This window comes from Lonchura striata, chromosome 24, assembly GCF_050655825.1.
Source record: "Lonchura striata isolate lonStrDom1 chromosome 24, ASM5065582v1, whole genome shotgun sequence".
Lineage (NCBI taxonomy): Eukaryota > Metazoa > Chordata > Aves > Passeriformes > Estrildidae > Lonchura > Lonchura striata.
The window spans coordinates 5700510-5716693 of NC_140726.1; positions in this window are offsets into that span (position 1 = coordinate 5700510).

The window sequence follows — 16184 nt, forward strand, 5'->3', positions numbered from 1 at the left end:
CCTTCGATATAAGGATTTTTTGCAGTCAGGGCCCAGACCAGGGCCAGGGGCCCCTGGGCACATCCTTTTTCCTTTTTCCCTGGGAAAGAAAACTCATCAGTCCAGGTTCCTGATGTCAGTTTGTAGGGCTCCCTTGGGTCTATCAGGGCAGCACAAGTTTGAGGTGGGGACAACTTTGGTGTGGGGTCCATCCTTTGATATAAGGATTTTTTGCAGTCAGGGCCAGGGGCCCCTGAGCACATCCTTTTTCCATTTTCCCTGGGAAAGAAAACTCAGCAGTCCAGCTTCCTGATGTCAGTTTGTAGGGCTCCCTTGGGTCTATCAGGGCAGCACAAGTTTGAGTTGGGGTCAGCTTCGGTGTGGGGTCCATCCTTCGATATAAGGATTTTTTGCAGTCAGGGCCAGGGGCCCCTGGGCACATCCTTTTTCCATTTTCCCTGGGAAAGAAAACTCAGCAGTCCAGGTTCCTGATGTCAGTTTGTAGAGCTCCCTTGGGTCTATCAGGACAGCACAAGTTTGAGTTGGGGACAGCTTCGGTGTGGGGTCCATCCTTCGATATAAGGATTTTTTGCATTCAGGCCTCTGCCCAGGGCCAGGAGCCCCCGGGCACATCCTTTTTCCATTTTCCCTGGGAAAGAAAACTCAGCAGTCCAGGTTCCTGATGTCAGTTTGTAGGGCTCCCTTGGGTCTATCAGGGCAGCACAAGTTTGAGGTGGGGACAACTTCGGTGTGGGGTCCATCCTTCGATATAAGGATTTTTTGCAGTCAGGGCCAGGGGCCCAGTGACAGGGTCCCCTGAGCACATCCTTTTTCCATTTTCCCTGGGAAAGAAAACTCAGCAGTCCAGGTTCCTGATGTCAGTTTGTAGGGCTCCCTTGGGTTTATCAGGGCAGCACAAGTTTGAGGTGGGGACAACTTCGGTGTGGGTCCATCCTTCGATATAAGTATTTTTTGCAGTCAGGGCCAGGGGCCCCTAGGCTCATCCTTTTTCCATTTTCCCTGGGAAAGAAAACTCAGCAGTCCAGGTTCCCGATGTCAGTTTGTAGGGCTCCCTTGGGTCTATCAGGGTAGCACAAGTTTCAGGTTGCAACAACTTCGGTGTGGGGTCCATCCTTCGATATAAGGATTTTTTTGTAGTGAAGTCCCTGTCCTGGGCCAGGGGCCCCTGGGCACATCCTTTTTCCATTTTCCCTGGGAAAGAAAACTCAGCAGTCCAGGTTCCTGATGTCAGTTTGTAGGGCTCCCTTGGGTCTATCAGGGCAGCACAAGTTTGAGGTGGGGACAACTTCGGTGTGGGCTCCATCCTTCGATATAAGGATTTTTTGCAGTCAGGGCCAGGGGCCCCTGGGCACATCCTTCTTCCATTTTCCCTGGGAAAGAAAACTCAGCAGTCCAGGTTCCTGATGTCAGTTTGTAGGGCTCCCTTGGGTCTATCAGGGTAGCACAAGTTTGAGATGGGGACAATTTCGGTGTGGGGTCCATCCTTCGATATAAGGATTTTTTGTAGTGAGGTCGCTGTCCAGCGCCAAGGGCCCCTGGGCACATCCTTTTTCCATTTTCCCTGGGAAAGAAAACTCAGCAGTCCAGGTTGCTGATGTCAGTTTGTAGGGCTCCCTTGGATGTATCAGGGCAGCACAAGTTTGAGGTGGGGACAACTTCGGTGTGGGGTCCATCCTTCGATATAAAGATATTTTGCAGTCAGGGTCCAGCCAAGGGCCAGGGGCCCCCGGGCACATCCTTTGGCCATTTTCCCTGGGAAAGAGAACTCAGCAGTCCAGGTTCCTGATGTCAGTTTGTAAGGCTCACTTGGGTCTATCAGGGCAGCACAAGTTTGAGGTGGGGACAACTTCGGTGTGGGGTCCATCCTTCGATATAAGGATTCTTTGCCGTGAGGCCCCAGCCCAGGTCCAGGGGCCCCTGGGCACACCCTTTTTCCATTTTCCCTGGGAAAGAAAACTCAGCAGTCCAGGTTCCTGATGTCAGTTTGTAGAGCTCCCTTGGGTCTATCTGGGCAGCACAAGTTTGAGGTGGGGACAACTTCGGTGTGGGGTCCATCCTTCGATATAAGGATTTTTTGCAGTGAGGACCCTACCCAGGGCCAGGGGCCCCTGGGCACATCCTTCTTCCATTTTCCCTGGGAAAGAAAACTCAGCAGTCCAGGTTGCTGATGTCAGTTTGTAGGGCTCCCTTGGGTCTATCAGGGTAGCACAAGTTTGAGGTGGGGACAACTTCGTTGTGGGGTCCATCCTTCGATATAAGGATTTTTTGCAGTCAGGGCCAGGGGCCCCTGGGCACATCCTTTTTCCATTTTCCCTGGGAAAGAAAACTCAGCAGTCCAGGTTCCTGATGTCAGTTTGTAGGGCTCCCTTGGGTCTATCAGGGCAGCACAAGTTTGAGGTGGGGACAACTTTGGTGTGGGGTCCATCCTTTGATATAAGGATTTTTTGCAGTCAGGGCCAGGGGCCCCTGGGCACATCCTTTTTCCATTTTCCCTGGGAAAGAAAACTCAGCAGTCCAGGTTCCTGATGTCAGTTTGTAGGGCTCCCTTGGGTCTATCAGGGCAGCACAAGTTTGAGTTGGGGACAGCTTCGGTGTGGGGTCCATCCTTCGATATAAGGATTTTTTGCAGTGAGGTCCCAGCACACGGCCAGGGGCCCCTGGGCACATGCTTTTTCCATTTTCCCTGGGAAAGAAAACTCAGCAGTCCAGGTTCCTGATGTCAGTTTGTAGGGCTCCCTTGGGTCTATCAGGGCAGCACAAGTTTGAGGTGGGGACAACTTTGGTGTGGGGTCCATCCTTCGATATAAGGATTTTTTGCAGTCAGGGCCAGGGGCACCCGGGCACATCCTTTGGCCATTTTCCCTGGGAAAGAAAACTCAGCAGTCCAGCTTCCTGATGTCAGTTTGTAGGGCTCCCTTGGGTCTATCAGGGCAGCACAAGTTTGAGGTGGGGACAGCTTCGGTGTGGGGTCCATCCTTTGATATAAGGATTTTTTGCAGTGAGGTCCCAGCACACGGCCAGGGGCCCCTGGGCACATGCTTTTTCCATTTTCCCTGGGAAAGAAAACTCAGCAGTCCAGGTTCCTGATGTCAGTTTGTAGGGCTCCCTTGGGTCTATCAGGGCAGCACAAGTTTGAGGTGGGGACAACTTCGGTGTGGGGTCCATCCTTCGATATAAGGATTTTTTGCAGTCAGGGCCAGGGGCCAAGGGCCAGGGGCCCCTGGGCACATCCTTTTTCCATTTTCCCTGGGAAAGAAAACTCAGCAGTCCAGGTTCCTGATGTCAGTTTGTAGAGCTCCCTTGGGTCTATCTGGGCACCACAAGTTTGAGGTGGGGACAACTTCGGTGTGGGGTCCATACTTCAGTATAAGGATTTTTTGCAGTGAGGACCCTACCCAGGGCCAGGGGCCCCTGGGCACATCCTTTTTCCATTTTCCCTGGGAAAGAAAACTCAGCAGTCCAGGTTCCTGATGTCAGTTTGTAGGGCTCCCTTGGGTCTATCAGGGCAGCACAAGTTTGAGTTGGGGACAGCTTCGGTGTGGGGTCCATCCTTCGATATAAGGATTTTTTGCAGTCAGGGCCAGGGGTTCCTAGGCACAACCTTTTTCCATTTTCCCTGGGAAAGAAAACTCAGCAGTCCAGGTTCCTGATGTCAGTTTGTAGGGCTCCCTTGGGTCTATCAGGACAGCACAAGTTTGAGGTGGGGACAACTTCGTTGTGGGGTCCATCCTTCGATATAAGGATTTTTTGCAGTCTGGGCCCTGACCAGGGCCAGGGGCCCCTGGGCACATCCTTTTTCCTTTTTCCCTGGGAAAGAAAACTCAGCAGTCCAGGTTCCTGATGTCAGTTTGTGGGGCTCCCTTGGGTCTATCAGGGCAGCACAAGTTTGAGGTGGGGACAACTTTGGTGTGGGATCCATCCTTTGATATAAGGATTTTTTGCAGTCAGGGCCAGGGGCCCCTGAGCACATCCTTTTTCCATTTTCCCTGGGAAAGAAAACTCAGCAGTCCAGCTTCCTGATGTCAGTTTGTAGGGCTCCCTTGGGTCTATCAGGGCAGCACAAGTTTGAGTTGGGGTCAGCTTCGGTGTGGGGTCCATCCTTCGATATAAGGATTTTTTGCAGTCAGGGCCAGGGGCCCCTGGGCACATCCTTTTTCCATTTTCCCTGGGAAAGAAAACTCAGCAGTCCAGGTTCCTGATGTCAGTTTGTAGAGCTCCCTTGGGTCTATCAGGACAGCACAAGTTTGAGGTGGGGACAACTTCGGTGTGGGGTCCATCCTTCGATATAAGGATTTTTTGCATTCAGGCCTCTGCCCAGGGCCAGGAGCCCCCGGGCACATCCTTTTTCCATTTTCCCTGGGAAAGAAAACTCAGCAGTCCAGGTTCCTGATGTCAGTTGGTAGGGCTCCCTTGGGTTTATCAGGGCAGCACAAGTTTGAGGTGGGGACAACTTCGGTGTGGGTCCATCCTTCGATATAATGATTTTTTGCAGTCAGGGCCAGGGGCCCCTGGGCACATCCTTCTTCCATTTTCCCTGGGAAAGAAAACTCAGCAGTCCAGGTTCCCGATGTCAGTTTGTAGGGCTCCCTTGGGTCTATCAGGGTAGCACAAGTTTGAGGTTGCAACAACTTCGGTGTGGGGTCCATACTTCGATATAAGGATTTTTTTGTAGTGAAGTCCCTGTCCTGGGCCAGGGGCCCCTGGGCACATCCTTTTTCCATTTTCCCTGGGAAAGAAAACTCAGCAGTCCAGGTTGCTGATGTCAGTTTGTAGGGCTCCCTTGGGTCTATCAGGGCAGCACAAGTTTGAGGTGGGGACAACTTCGGTGTGGGCTCCATCCTTCGATATAAGGATTTTTTGCAGTCAGGGCCAGGGGCCCCTGGGCACATCCTTTGTCCATTTTCCCTGGGAAAGAAAACTCAGCAGTCCAGGTTGCTGATGTCAGTTTGTAGGGCTCCCTTGGGTCTATCAGGGCAGCACAAGTTTGAGGTGGGGACAACTTCGGTGTGGGGTCCATCCTTCGATATAAGGATTTTTTGCAGTCAGGGCCAGGGGCCCCTGGGCACATCCTTTGTCCATTTTCCCTGGGAAAGAAAACTCAGCAGTCCAGGTTCCTGATGTCAGTTTGTAGGGCTCCCTTGGGTCTATCAGGGCAGCACAAGTTTGAGGTGGGGACAACTTCGGTGTGGGGTCCATCCTTCGATATAAGGATTCTTTGCACTGAGGTTCCATCCCAGGGCCAGGGGCCCCTGGGCACATCCTTTTTCCATTTTCCCTGGGAAAGAAAACTCAGCAGTCCAGGTTCCTGATGTCAGTTTGTAGGGCTCCCTTGGGTCTATCAGGGCAGCACAAGTTTGAGGTGGGGACAGCTTCGGTGTGGGGTCCATCCTTCGATATAAGGATTTTTTGCAGTCAGGGCCAGGGGCCCCTGGGCACATCCTTTTTCCATTTTCCCTGGGAAAGAAAACTCAGCAGTCGAGGTTCCTGATGTCAGTTTGTAGGGCTCCCTTGGGTCTATCAGGGTAGCACAAGTTTGAGGTGGGGACAGCTTCGGTGTGGGGTCCATCCTTCGATATAAGGATTTTTTGCAGTAAGGGCCAGGGGCCCCTGGGCACATCCTTTTTCCATTTTCCCTGGGAAAGGAAACTCAGCAGTCCAGGTTCCTGATGTCAGTTTGTAGGGCTCCCTTGGGTCTATCAGGGCAGCACAAGTTTGAGGTGGGGACAGCTTCGGTGTGGGGTCCATCCTTCGATATAAGGATTTTTTGCAGTCAGGGCCAGGGGCCCAGGGCCAGGGGCCCCTGAGCACATCCTTTTTCCATTTTCCCTGGGAAAGAAAACTCACCAGTCCAGGTTGTTGATGTCAGTTTGTAGGGCTCCCTTGGGTCTATCAGGGTAGCACAATTTTGAGGTTGCGACAACTTCGGTGTGGGGTCCATCCTTCGATATAAGGATTCTTGGCAGTCAGGGCCCTGCCCACAGCCAGGGGTCCCTGGGCACATGCTTTTTCCATTTTCCCATGGAAAGAAAACTCAGCAGTCCAGGTTCCTGATGTCAGTTTGTAGGGCTCCCTTGGGTCTATCAGGGCAGCACAAGTTTGAGGTGGGGACAGCTTCGGTGTGGGGTCCATCCTTCGATATAAGGATTTTTTGCAGTCAGGGCCAGGGGCCCCTGGGCACATCCTTTTTCCATTTTCCCTGGGAAAGAAAACTCAGCAGTCCAGGTTGCTGATGTCAGTTTGTAGGGCTCCCTTGGGTCTATCAGGGCAGCACAAGTTTGAGGTGGGGACAACTTCGGTGTGGGGTCCATCCTTCGATATAAGGATTTTTTGCAGTCAGGGCCAGGGGCCCCTAGGCACATCCTTTGTCCATTTTCCCTGGGAAAGAAAACTCAGCAGTCCAGGTTCCTGATGTCAGTTTGTAGGGCTCCCTTGGGTCTATCAGGGCAGCACAAGTTTGAGGTGGGGACAACTTCGGTGTGGGGTCCATCCTTCGATATAAGGATTCTTTGCACTGAGGATCCATCCCAGGGCCAGGGGCCCCTGGGCACATCCTTTTTCCATTTTCCCTGGGAAAGAAAACTCAGCAGTCCAGGTTCCTGATGTCAGTTTGTAGGGCTCCCTTGGGTCTATCAGGGCAGCACAAGTTTGAGGTGGGGACAACTTCGGTGTGGGGTCCATTTTTTGATATACGGATTCTTTGCAGTGAGGCCCCAGCCCAGGGCCAGGGTCCCCTGGGCACATCCTTTTTCCATTTACCCTGGGAAAGAAAACTCAGCAGTCCAGGTTCCTGATGTCAGTTTGTAGGGCTCCCTTGGGTCTATCAGGGCAGCACAAGTTTGAGGTGGGGACAGCTTCGGTGTGGGGTCCATCCTTCGATATAAGGATTTTTTGCAGTCAGGGCCAGGGGCCCCTGGGCACATCCTTTTTCCATTTTCCCTGGGAAAGAAAACTCAGCAGTCCAGGTTCCTGATGTCAGTTTGTAGGGCTCCCTTGGGTCTATCAGGGCAGCACAAGTTTGAGGTGGGGACAGTTTCGGTGTGGGATCCATCCTTCGATATAAGGATTTTTTGCAGTCAGGGCCAGGAGCCCAGGGCCAGGGGCCCCTGAGCACATCCTTTTTCCATTTTCCCTGGGAAAGAAAACTCACCAGTCCAGGTTGTTGATGTCAGTTTGTAGGGCTCCCTTGGGTCTATCAGGGTAGCACAATTTTGAGGTTGCGACAACTTCGGTGTGGGGTCCATCCTTCGATATAAGGATTCTTTGCAGTCAGGGCCCTGCCCACAGCCAGGGGCCCCTGGGCACATGCTTTTTCCATTTTCCCATGGAAAGAAAACTCAGCAGTCCAGGTTCCTGATGTCAGTTTGTAGGGCTCCCTTGGGTCTATCAGGGCAGCACAAGTTTGAGGTGGGGACAGCTTCGGTGTGGGGTCCATCCTTCGATATAAGGATTTTTTGCAGTCAGGGCCAGGGGCCCCTGGGCACATCCTTTTTCCATTTTCCCATGGAAAGAAAACTCAGCAGTCCAGGTTGCTGATGTCAGTTTGTAGGGCTCCCTTGGGTCTATCAGGGCAGCACAAGTTTGAGGTGGGGACAACTTCGGTGTGGGGTCCATCCTTCGATATAAGGATTTTTTGCAGTCAGGGCCAGGGGCCCCTAGGCACATCCTTTGTCCATTTTCCCTGGGAAAGAAAACTCAGCAGTCCAGGTTCCTGATGTCAGTTTGTAGGGCTCCCTTGGGTCTATCAGGGCAGCACAAGTTTGAGGTGGGGACAACTTCGGTGTGGGGTCCATCCTTCGATATAAGGATTCTTTGCACTGAGGTTCCATCCCAGGGCCAGGGGCCCCTGGGCACATCCTTTTTCCATTTTCCCTGGGAAAGAAAACTCAGCAGTCCAGGTTCCTGATGTCAGTTTGTAGGGCTCCCTTGGGTCTATCAGGGCAGCACAAGTTTGAGGTGGGGACAACTTCGGTGTGGGGTCCATTTTTTGATATACGGATTCTTTGCAGTGAGGCCCCAGCCCAGGGCCAGGGTCCCCTGGGCACATCCTTTTTCCATTTTCCCTGGGAAAGAAAACTCAGCAGTCCAGGTTCCTGATGTCAGTTTGTAGGGCTCCCTTGGGTCTATCAGGGCAGCACAAGTTTGAGGTGGGGACAGTTTCGGTGTGGGATCCATCCTTCGATATAAGGATTTTTTGCAGTCAGGGCCAGGAGCCCAGGGCCAGGGGCCCCTGAGCACATCCTTTTTCCATTTTCCCTGGGAAAGAAAACTCACCAGTCCAGGTTGTTGATGTCAGTTTGTAGGGCTCCCTTGGGTCTATCAGGGTAGCACAATTTTGAGGTTGCGACAACTTCGGTGTGGGGTCCATCCTTCGATATAAGGATTTTTTGCAGTCTGGGCCCTGACCACAGCCAGGGGCCCCTGGGCACATCCTTTTTCCTTTTTCCCTGGGAAAGAAAACTCAGCAGTCCAGGTTCCTGATGTCAGTTTGTGGGGCTCCCTTGGGTCTATCAGGGCAGCACAAGTTTGAGGTGGGGACAACTTTGGTGTGGGATCCATCCTTTGATATAAGGATTTTTTGCAGTCAGGGCCAGGGGCCCCTGAGCACATCCTTTTTCCATTTTCCCTGGGAAAGAAAACTCAGCAGTCCAGCTTCCTGATGTCAGTTTGTAGGGCTCCCTTGGGTCTATCAGGGCAGCACAAGTTTGAGTTGGGGTCAGCTTCGGTGTGGGGTCCATCCTTCGATATAAGGATTTTTTGCAGTCAGGGCCAGGGGCCCCTGGGCACATCCTTTTTCCATTTTCCCTGGGAAAGAAAACTCAGCAGTCCAGGTTCCTGATGTCAGTTTGTAGAGCTCCCTTGGGTCTATCAGGACAGCAAAAGTTTGAGTTGGGGACAACTTCGGTGTGGGGTCCATCCTTCGATATAAGGATTTTTTGCATTCAGGCCTCTGCCCAGGGCCAGGAGCCCCCGGGCACATCCTTTTTCCATTTTCCCTGGGAAAGAAAACTCAGCAGTCCAGGTTCCTGATGTCAGTTTGTAGGGCTCCCTTGGGTTTATCAGGGCAGCACAAGTTTGAGGTGGGGACAACTTCGGTGTGGGTCCATCCTTCGATATAATGATTTTTTGCAGTCAGGGCCAGGGGCCCCTGGGCACATCCTTCTTCCATTTTCCCTGGGAAAGAAAACTCAGCAGTCCAGGTTCCCGATGTCAGTTTGTAGGGCTCCCTTGGGTCTATCAGGGTAGCACAAGTTTGAGGTTGCAACAACTTCGGTGTGGGGTCCATACTTCGATATAAGGATTTTTTTGTAGTGAAGTCCCTGTCCTGGGCCAGGGGCCCCTGGGCACATCCTTTTTCCATTTTCCCTGGGAAAGAAAACTCAGCAGTCCAGGTTGCTGATGTCAGTTTGTAGGGCTCCCTTGGGTCTATCAGGGCAGCACAAGTTTGAGGTGGGGACAACTTCGGTGTGGGCTCCATCCTTCGATATAAGGATTTTTTGCAGTCAGGGCCAGGGGCCCCTGGGCACATCCTTTGTCCATTTTCCCTGGGAAAGAAAACTCAGCAGTCCAGGTTGCTGATGTCAGTTTGTAGGGCTCCCTTGGGTCTATCAGGGCAGCACAAGTTTGAGGTGGGGACAACTTCGGTGTGGGGTCCATCCTTCGATATAAGGATTTTTTGCAGTCAGGGCCAGGGGCCCCTGGGCACATCCTTTGTCCATTTTCCCTGGGAAAGAAAACTCAGCAGTCCAGGTTCCTGATGTCAGTTTGTAGGGCTCCCTTGGGTCTATCAGGGCAGCACAAGTTTGAGGTGGGGACAACTTCGGTGTGGGGTCCATCCTTCGATATAAGGATTCTTTGCACTGAGGTTCCATCCCAGGGCCAGGGGCCCCTGGGCACATCCTTTTTCCATTTTCCCTGGGAAAGAAAACTCAGCAGTCCAGGTTCCTGATGTCAGTTTGTAGGGCTCCCTTGGGTCTATCAGGGCAGCACAAGTTTGAGGTGGGGACAGCTTCGGTGTGGGGTCCATCCTTCGATATAAGGATTTTTTGCAGTCAGGGCCAGGGGCCCCTGGGCACATCCTTTTTCCATTTTCCCTGGGAAAGAAAACTCAGCAGTCCAGGTTCCTGATGTCAGTTTGTAGGGCTCCCTTGGGTCTATCAGGGTAGCACAAGTTTGAGGTGGGGACAGCTTCGGTGTGGGGTCCATCCTTCGATATAAGGATTTTTTGCAGTAAGGGCCAGGGGCCCCTGGGCACATCCTTTTTCCATTTTCCCTGGGAAAGGAAACTCAGCAGTCCAGGTTCCTGATGTCAGTTTGTAGGGCTCCCTTGGGTCTATCAGGGCAGCACAAGTTTGAGGTGGGGACAGCTTCGGTGTGGGGTCCATCCTTCGATATAAGGATTTTTTGCAGTCAGGGCCAGGGGCCCAGGGCCAGGGGCCCCTGAGCACATCCTTTTTCCATTTTCCCTGGGAAAGAAAACTCACCAGTCCAGGTTGTTGATGTCAGTTTGTAGGGCTCCCTTGGGTCTATCAGGGTAGCACAATTTTGAGGTTGCGACAATTTCGGTGTGGGGTCCATCCTTCGATATAAGGATTCTTGGCAGTCAGGGCCCTGCCCACAGCCAGGGGTCCCTGGGCACATGCTTTTTCCATTTTCCCATGGAAAGAAAACTCAGCAGTCCAGGTTCCTGATGTCAGTTTGTAGGGCTCCCTTGGGTCTATCAGGGCAGCACAAGTTTGAGGTGGGGACAGCTTCGGTGTGGGGTCCATCCTTCGATATAAGGATTTTTTGCAGTCAGGGCCAGGGGCCCCTGGGCACATCCTTTTTCCATTTTCCCTGGGAAAGAAAACTCAGCAGTCCAGGTTGCTGATGTCAGTTTGTAGGGCTCCCTTGGGTCTATCAGGGCAGCACAAGTTTGAGGTGGGGACAACTTCGGTGTGGGGTCCATCCTTCGATATAAGGATTCTTTGCAGTCAGGGCCAGGGGCCCCTAGGCACATCCTTTGTCCATTTTCCCTGGGAAAGAAAACTCAGCAGTCCAGGTTCCTGATGTCAGTTTGTAGGGCTCCCTTGGGTCTATCAGGGCAGCACAAGTTTGAGGTGGGGACAACTTCGGTGTGGGGTCCATCCTTCGATATAAGGATTCTTTGCACTGAGGATCCATCCCAGGGCCAGGGGCCCCTGGGCACATCCTTTTTCCATTTTCCCTGGGAAAGAAAACTCAGCAGTCCAGGTTCCTGATGTCAGTTTGTAGGGCTCCCTTGGGTCTATCAGGGCAGCACAAGTTTGAGGTGGGGACAACTTCGGTGTGGGGTCCATTTTTTGATATACGGATTCTTTGCAGTGAGGCCCCAGCCCAGGGCCAGGGTCCCCTGGGCACATCCTTTTTCCATTTTCCCTGGGAAAGAAAACTCAGCAGTCCAGGTTCCTGATGTCAGTTTGTAGGGCTCCCTTGGGTCTATCAGGGCAGCACAAGTTTGAGGTGGGGACAGCTTCGGTGTGGGGTCCATCCTTCGATATAAGGATTTTTTGCAGTCAGGGCCAGGGGCCCCTGGGCACATCCTTTTTCCATTTTCCCTGGGAAAGAAAACTCAGCAGTCCAGGTTCCTGCTGTCAGTGTGTAAGGCTCCCTTGGGTCTATCAGGGCAGCACAACTTTGAGGAGGGGACAACTTCGGTCTGGGCTCCATCCTTCGATATAATGATTTTTTGCAGTAAGGGCCAGGGGCCCCTGGGCACATCCTTTTTCCATTTTCCCTGGGAAAGAAAACTCAGCAGTCCAGGTTCCTGATGTCAGTTTGTAGGGCTCCCTTGGGTCTATCAGGGCAGCACAAGTTTGAGGTGGGGACAGTTTCGGTGTGGGATCCATCCTTCGATATAAGGATTTTTTGCAGTCAGGGCCAGGAGCCCAGGGCCAGGGGCCCCTGAGCACATCCTTTTTCCATTTTCCCTGGGAAAGAAAACTCACCAGTCCAGGTTGTTGATGTCAGTTTGTAGGGCTCCCTTGGGTCTATCAGGGTAGCACAATTTTGAGGTTGCGACAACTTCGGTGTGGGGTCCATCCTTCGATATAAGGATTCTTTGCAGTCAGGGCCCTGCCCACAGCCAGGGGCCCCTGGGCACATGCTTTTTCCATTTTCCCTGGGAAAGAAAACTCAGCAGTCCAGGTTCCTGATGTCAGTTTGTAGGGCTCCCTTGGGTCTATCAGGGCAGCACAAGTTTGAGGTGGGGACAGCTTCGGTGTGGGGTCCATCCTTCGATATAAGGATTTTTTGCAGTCAGGGCCAGGGGCCCCTGGGCACATCCTTTTTCCATTTTCCCATGGAAAGAAAACTCAGCAGTCCAGGTTGCTGATGTCAGTTTGTAGGGCTCCCTTGGGTCTATCAGGGCAGCACAAGTTTGAGGTGGGGACAACTTCGGTGTGGGGTCCATCCTTCGATATAAGGATTTTTTGCAGTCAGGGCCAGGGGCCCCTAGGCACATCCTTTGTCCATTTTCCCTGGGAAAGAAAACTCAGCAGTCCAGGTTCCTGATGTCAGTTTGTAGGGCTCCCTTGGGTCTATCAGGGCAGCACAAGTTTGAGGTGGGGACAACTTCGGTGTGGGGTCCATCCTTCGATATAAGGATTCTTTGCACTGAGGTTCCATCCCAGGGCCAGGGGCCCCTGGGCACATCCTTTTTCCATTTTCCCTGGGAAAGAAAACTCAGCAGTCCAGGTTCCTGATGTCAGTTTGTAGGGCTCCCTTGGGTCTATCAGGGCAGCACAAGTTTGAGGTGGGGACAGCTTCGGTGTGGGGTCCATCCTTCGATATAAGGATTTTTTGCAGTCAGGGCCAGGGGCCCCTGGGCACATCCTTTTTCCATTTTCCCTGGGAAAGAAAACTCAGCAGTCCAGGTTCCTGATGTCAGTGTGTAAGGCTCCCTTGGGTCTATCAGGGCAGCACAACTTTGAGGAGGGAACAACTTCGGTCTGGGCTCCGTCCTTCGATATAAGGATTTTTTGCAGTAAGGGCCAGGGGCCCCTGGGCACATCCTTTTTCCATTTTCCCTGGGAAAGAAAACTCAGCAGTCCAGGTTCCTGATGTCAGTTTGTAGGGCTCCCTTGGGTCTATCAGGGCAGCACAAGTTTGAGGTGGGGACAGTTTCGGTGTGGGATCCATCCTTCGATATAAGGATTTTTTGCAGTCAGGGCCAGGAGCCCAGGGCCAGGGGCCCCTGAGCACATCCTTTTTCCATTTTCCCTGGGAAAGAAAACTCAGCAGTCTAGGTTCCTGATGTCAGTTTGTAGGGCTCCCTTGGGTCTATCAGGGCAGCACAAGTTTGAGGTTGGGACAACTTCGGTGTGGGGTCCATCCTTCGATATAAGGATTTTTTGCAGTGAGGCCCCTGCCCAAGGCCAGGGGCCCCTGGGCACATCCTTTTTCCATTTTCCCTGGGAAAGAAAACTCAGCAGTCCAGGTTCCTGATGTCAGTTTGTAGGGCTCCCTTGGGTATATCAGGGCAGCAGAAGTTTGAGGTGGGGACAACTTCGGTGTGGGGTGCGTCCTTCGATATAAAGATTTTTTGCAGTCAGGGCCAGGGGCTCCTGGGCACATGCTTTTTCCATTTTCCCTGGGAAAGAAAACTCAGCAGTCCAGGTTCCTGATGTCAGTTTGTAGGGCTCCCTTGGGTCTATCAGGGCAGCACAAGTTTGAGGTGGGGACAGCTTCGGTGTGGGGTCCATCCTTCGATATAAGGATTTTTTGCAGTCAGGGCCAGGGGCCCCTGGGCACATCCTTTTTCCATTTTCCCTGGGAAAGAAAACTCAGCAGTCCAGGTTCCTGATGTCAGTTTGTAGGGCTCCCTTGGGTCTATCAGGGCAGCACAAGTTTGAGGTGGGGACAACTTCGGTGTGGGGTCCATCCTTCGATATAAGGATTTTTTGCAGTCAGGGCCAGGGGCCCAGGGCCAGGGGCCCCTGGGCGCCTCCTTTTTCCATTTTCCCTGGGAAAGAAAACTCAGCAGTCCAGGTTCCTGATGTCAGTTTGTAGGGCTCCCTTGGGTCTATCAGGGCAGCACAAGTTAGAGGTGGGGACAACTTCGGTGTGGGGTCCATCCTTTGATATAAGGATTTTTTGCAGACAGGGCCAGGGGCCCAGGGCCAGGGGCCCCTGAGCACATCCTTTTTCCATTTTCCCATGGAAAGAAAACTCAGCAGTCCAGGTTCCTGATGTCAGTTTGTAGGGCTCCCTTGGGTCTATCAGGGCAGCACAAGTTTGAGGTGGGGACAGCTTCGGTGTGGGGTCCATCCTTCGATATAAGGGTTTTTTGCAGTCAGGGCCAGGGGCCCCTGGGCACATGCTTTTTCCATTATCCCTGGGAAAGAAAACTCAGCAGTCCAGGTTCCTGATGTCAGTTTGTAGGGCTCCCTTGGGTCTATCAGGGCAGCACAAGTTTGAGGTTGGGACAACTTCGGTGTGGGGTCCATCCTTCGATATAAGGATTTTTTGCAGTGGGCCCCCTGCCCAAGGCCAGGGGCCCCTGGGCACATCCTTTTTCCATTTTCCCTGGGAAAGAAAACTCAGCAGTCCAGGTTCCTGATGTCAGTTTGTACGGCTCCCTTGGGTCTATCAGGGCAGCACAAGTTTGAGGTGGGGACAACTTCGGTGTGGGGTCCATCCTTCGATATAAGGATTTTTTGCAGTCAGGGCCAGGGGCCCCTGGGCACATCCTTTTTCCATTTTCCCTGGGAAAGAAAACTCAGCAGTCCAGGTTCCTGATGTCAGTTTGTAGGGCTCCCTTGGGTCTATCAGGGCAGCACAAGTTTGAGGTGGGGACAGCTTCGGTGTGGGGTGCGTCCTTCGATATAAAGATTTTTTGCAGTGAGGGCCAGGGGCCCCTGGGCACATCCTTTTTCCATTTTCCCTGGGAAAGAAAACTCAGCAGTCCAGGTTCCTGATGTCAGTTTGTAGGGCTCCCTTGGGTGTATCAGGGCAGCACAAGTTTGAGGTGGGGACAGCTTCGGTGTGGGGTCCATCCTTCGATATAAGGATTTTTTGCAGTCAGGGCCAGGGGCCCCTGGGCGCCTCCTTTTTCCATTTTCCCTGGGAAAGAAAACTCAGCAGTCCAGGTTCCTGATGTCAGTTTGTAGGGCTCCCTTGGGTCTATCAGGGCAGCACAAGTTTGAGGTGGGGACAGCTTCGGTGTGGGGTCCATCCTTTGATATAAGGATTTTTTGCAGTCAGGGCCAGGGGCCCAGGGCCAGGGGCCCCTGAGCACATCCTTTTTCCATTTTCCCTGGGAAAGAAAACTCACCAGTCCAGGTTGCTGATGTCAGTTTGTAGGGCTCCCTTGGGTCTATCAGGGTAGCACAATTTTGAGGTTGCGACAACTTCGGTGTGGGGTCCATCCTTCGATATAAGGATTCTTTGCAGTCAGGTCCCTGCCCACGGCCAGGGGCCCATGGGCACATGCTTTTTCCATTTTCCCATGGAAAGAAAACTCAGCAGTCCAGGTTCCTGATGTCAGTTTGTAGGGCATCCTTGGGTCTATCAGGGCAGCACAAGTTTGAGGTGGGGACAGCTTCGGTGTGGGGTCCATCCTTCGATATAAGGATTTTTTGCAGTCAGGGCCAGGGGCCCCTGGGCACATCCTTTTTCCATTTTCCCTGGGAAAGAAAACTCAGCAGTCCAGGTTCCTGATGTCAGTTTGTAGGGCTCCCTTGGGTCTATCAGGGCAGCACAAGTTTGAGGTTGGGACAATTTTGGTGTGGGGTCCATCCATCGATATAAGGATTTTTTCAATGAGGCCCCTGCCCAAGGCCAGGGGCCCCTGGGCACATCCATTTTCCATTATCCCTGGGAAAGAAAACTCAGTAGTCCAGGTTCCTGATGTCAGTTTGTAGGGCTCCCTTGGGTCTATCAGGGCAGCACAAGTTTGAGTTGGGGACAGCTTCGGTGTGGGGTCCATCCTTCGATATAAGGATTCTTTGCAGTCAGGGCCAGGGGCCCCTGGGCACATCCTTTTTCCATTTTCCCTGGGAAAGAAAACTCAGCAGTCCAGCTTCCTGATGTCAGTTTGTAGGGCTCCCTTGGGTCTATCAGGGCAGCACAAGTTTGAGGTGGGGACAGCTTCGGTGTGGGGTCCATCCTTCGATATAAGGATTTTTTGCAGTCAGGGCCAGGGGCCCCCGGGCACATCCTTTTTCCAT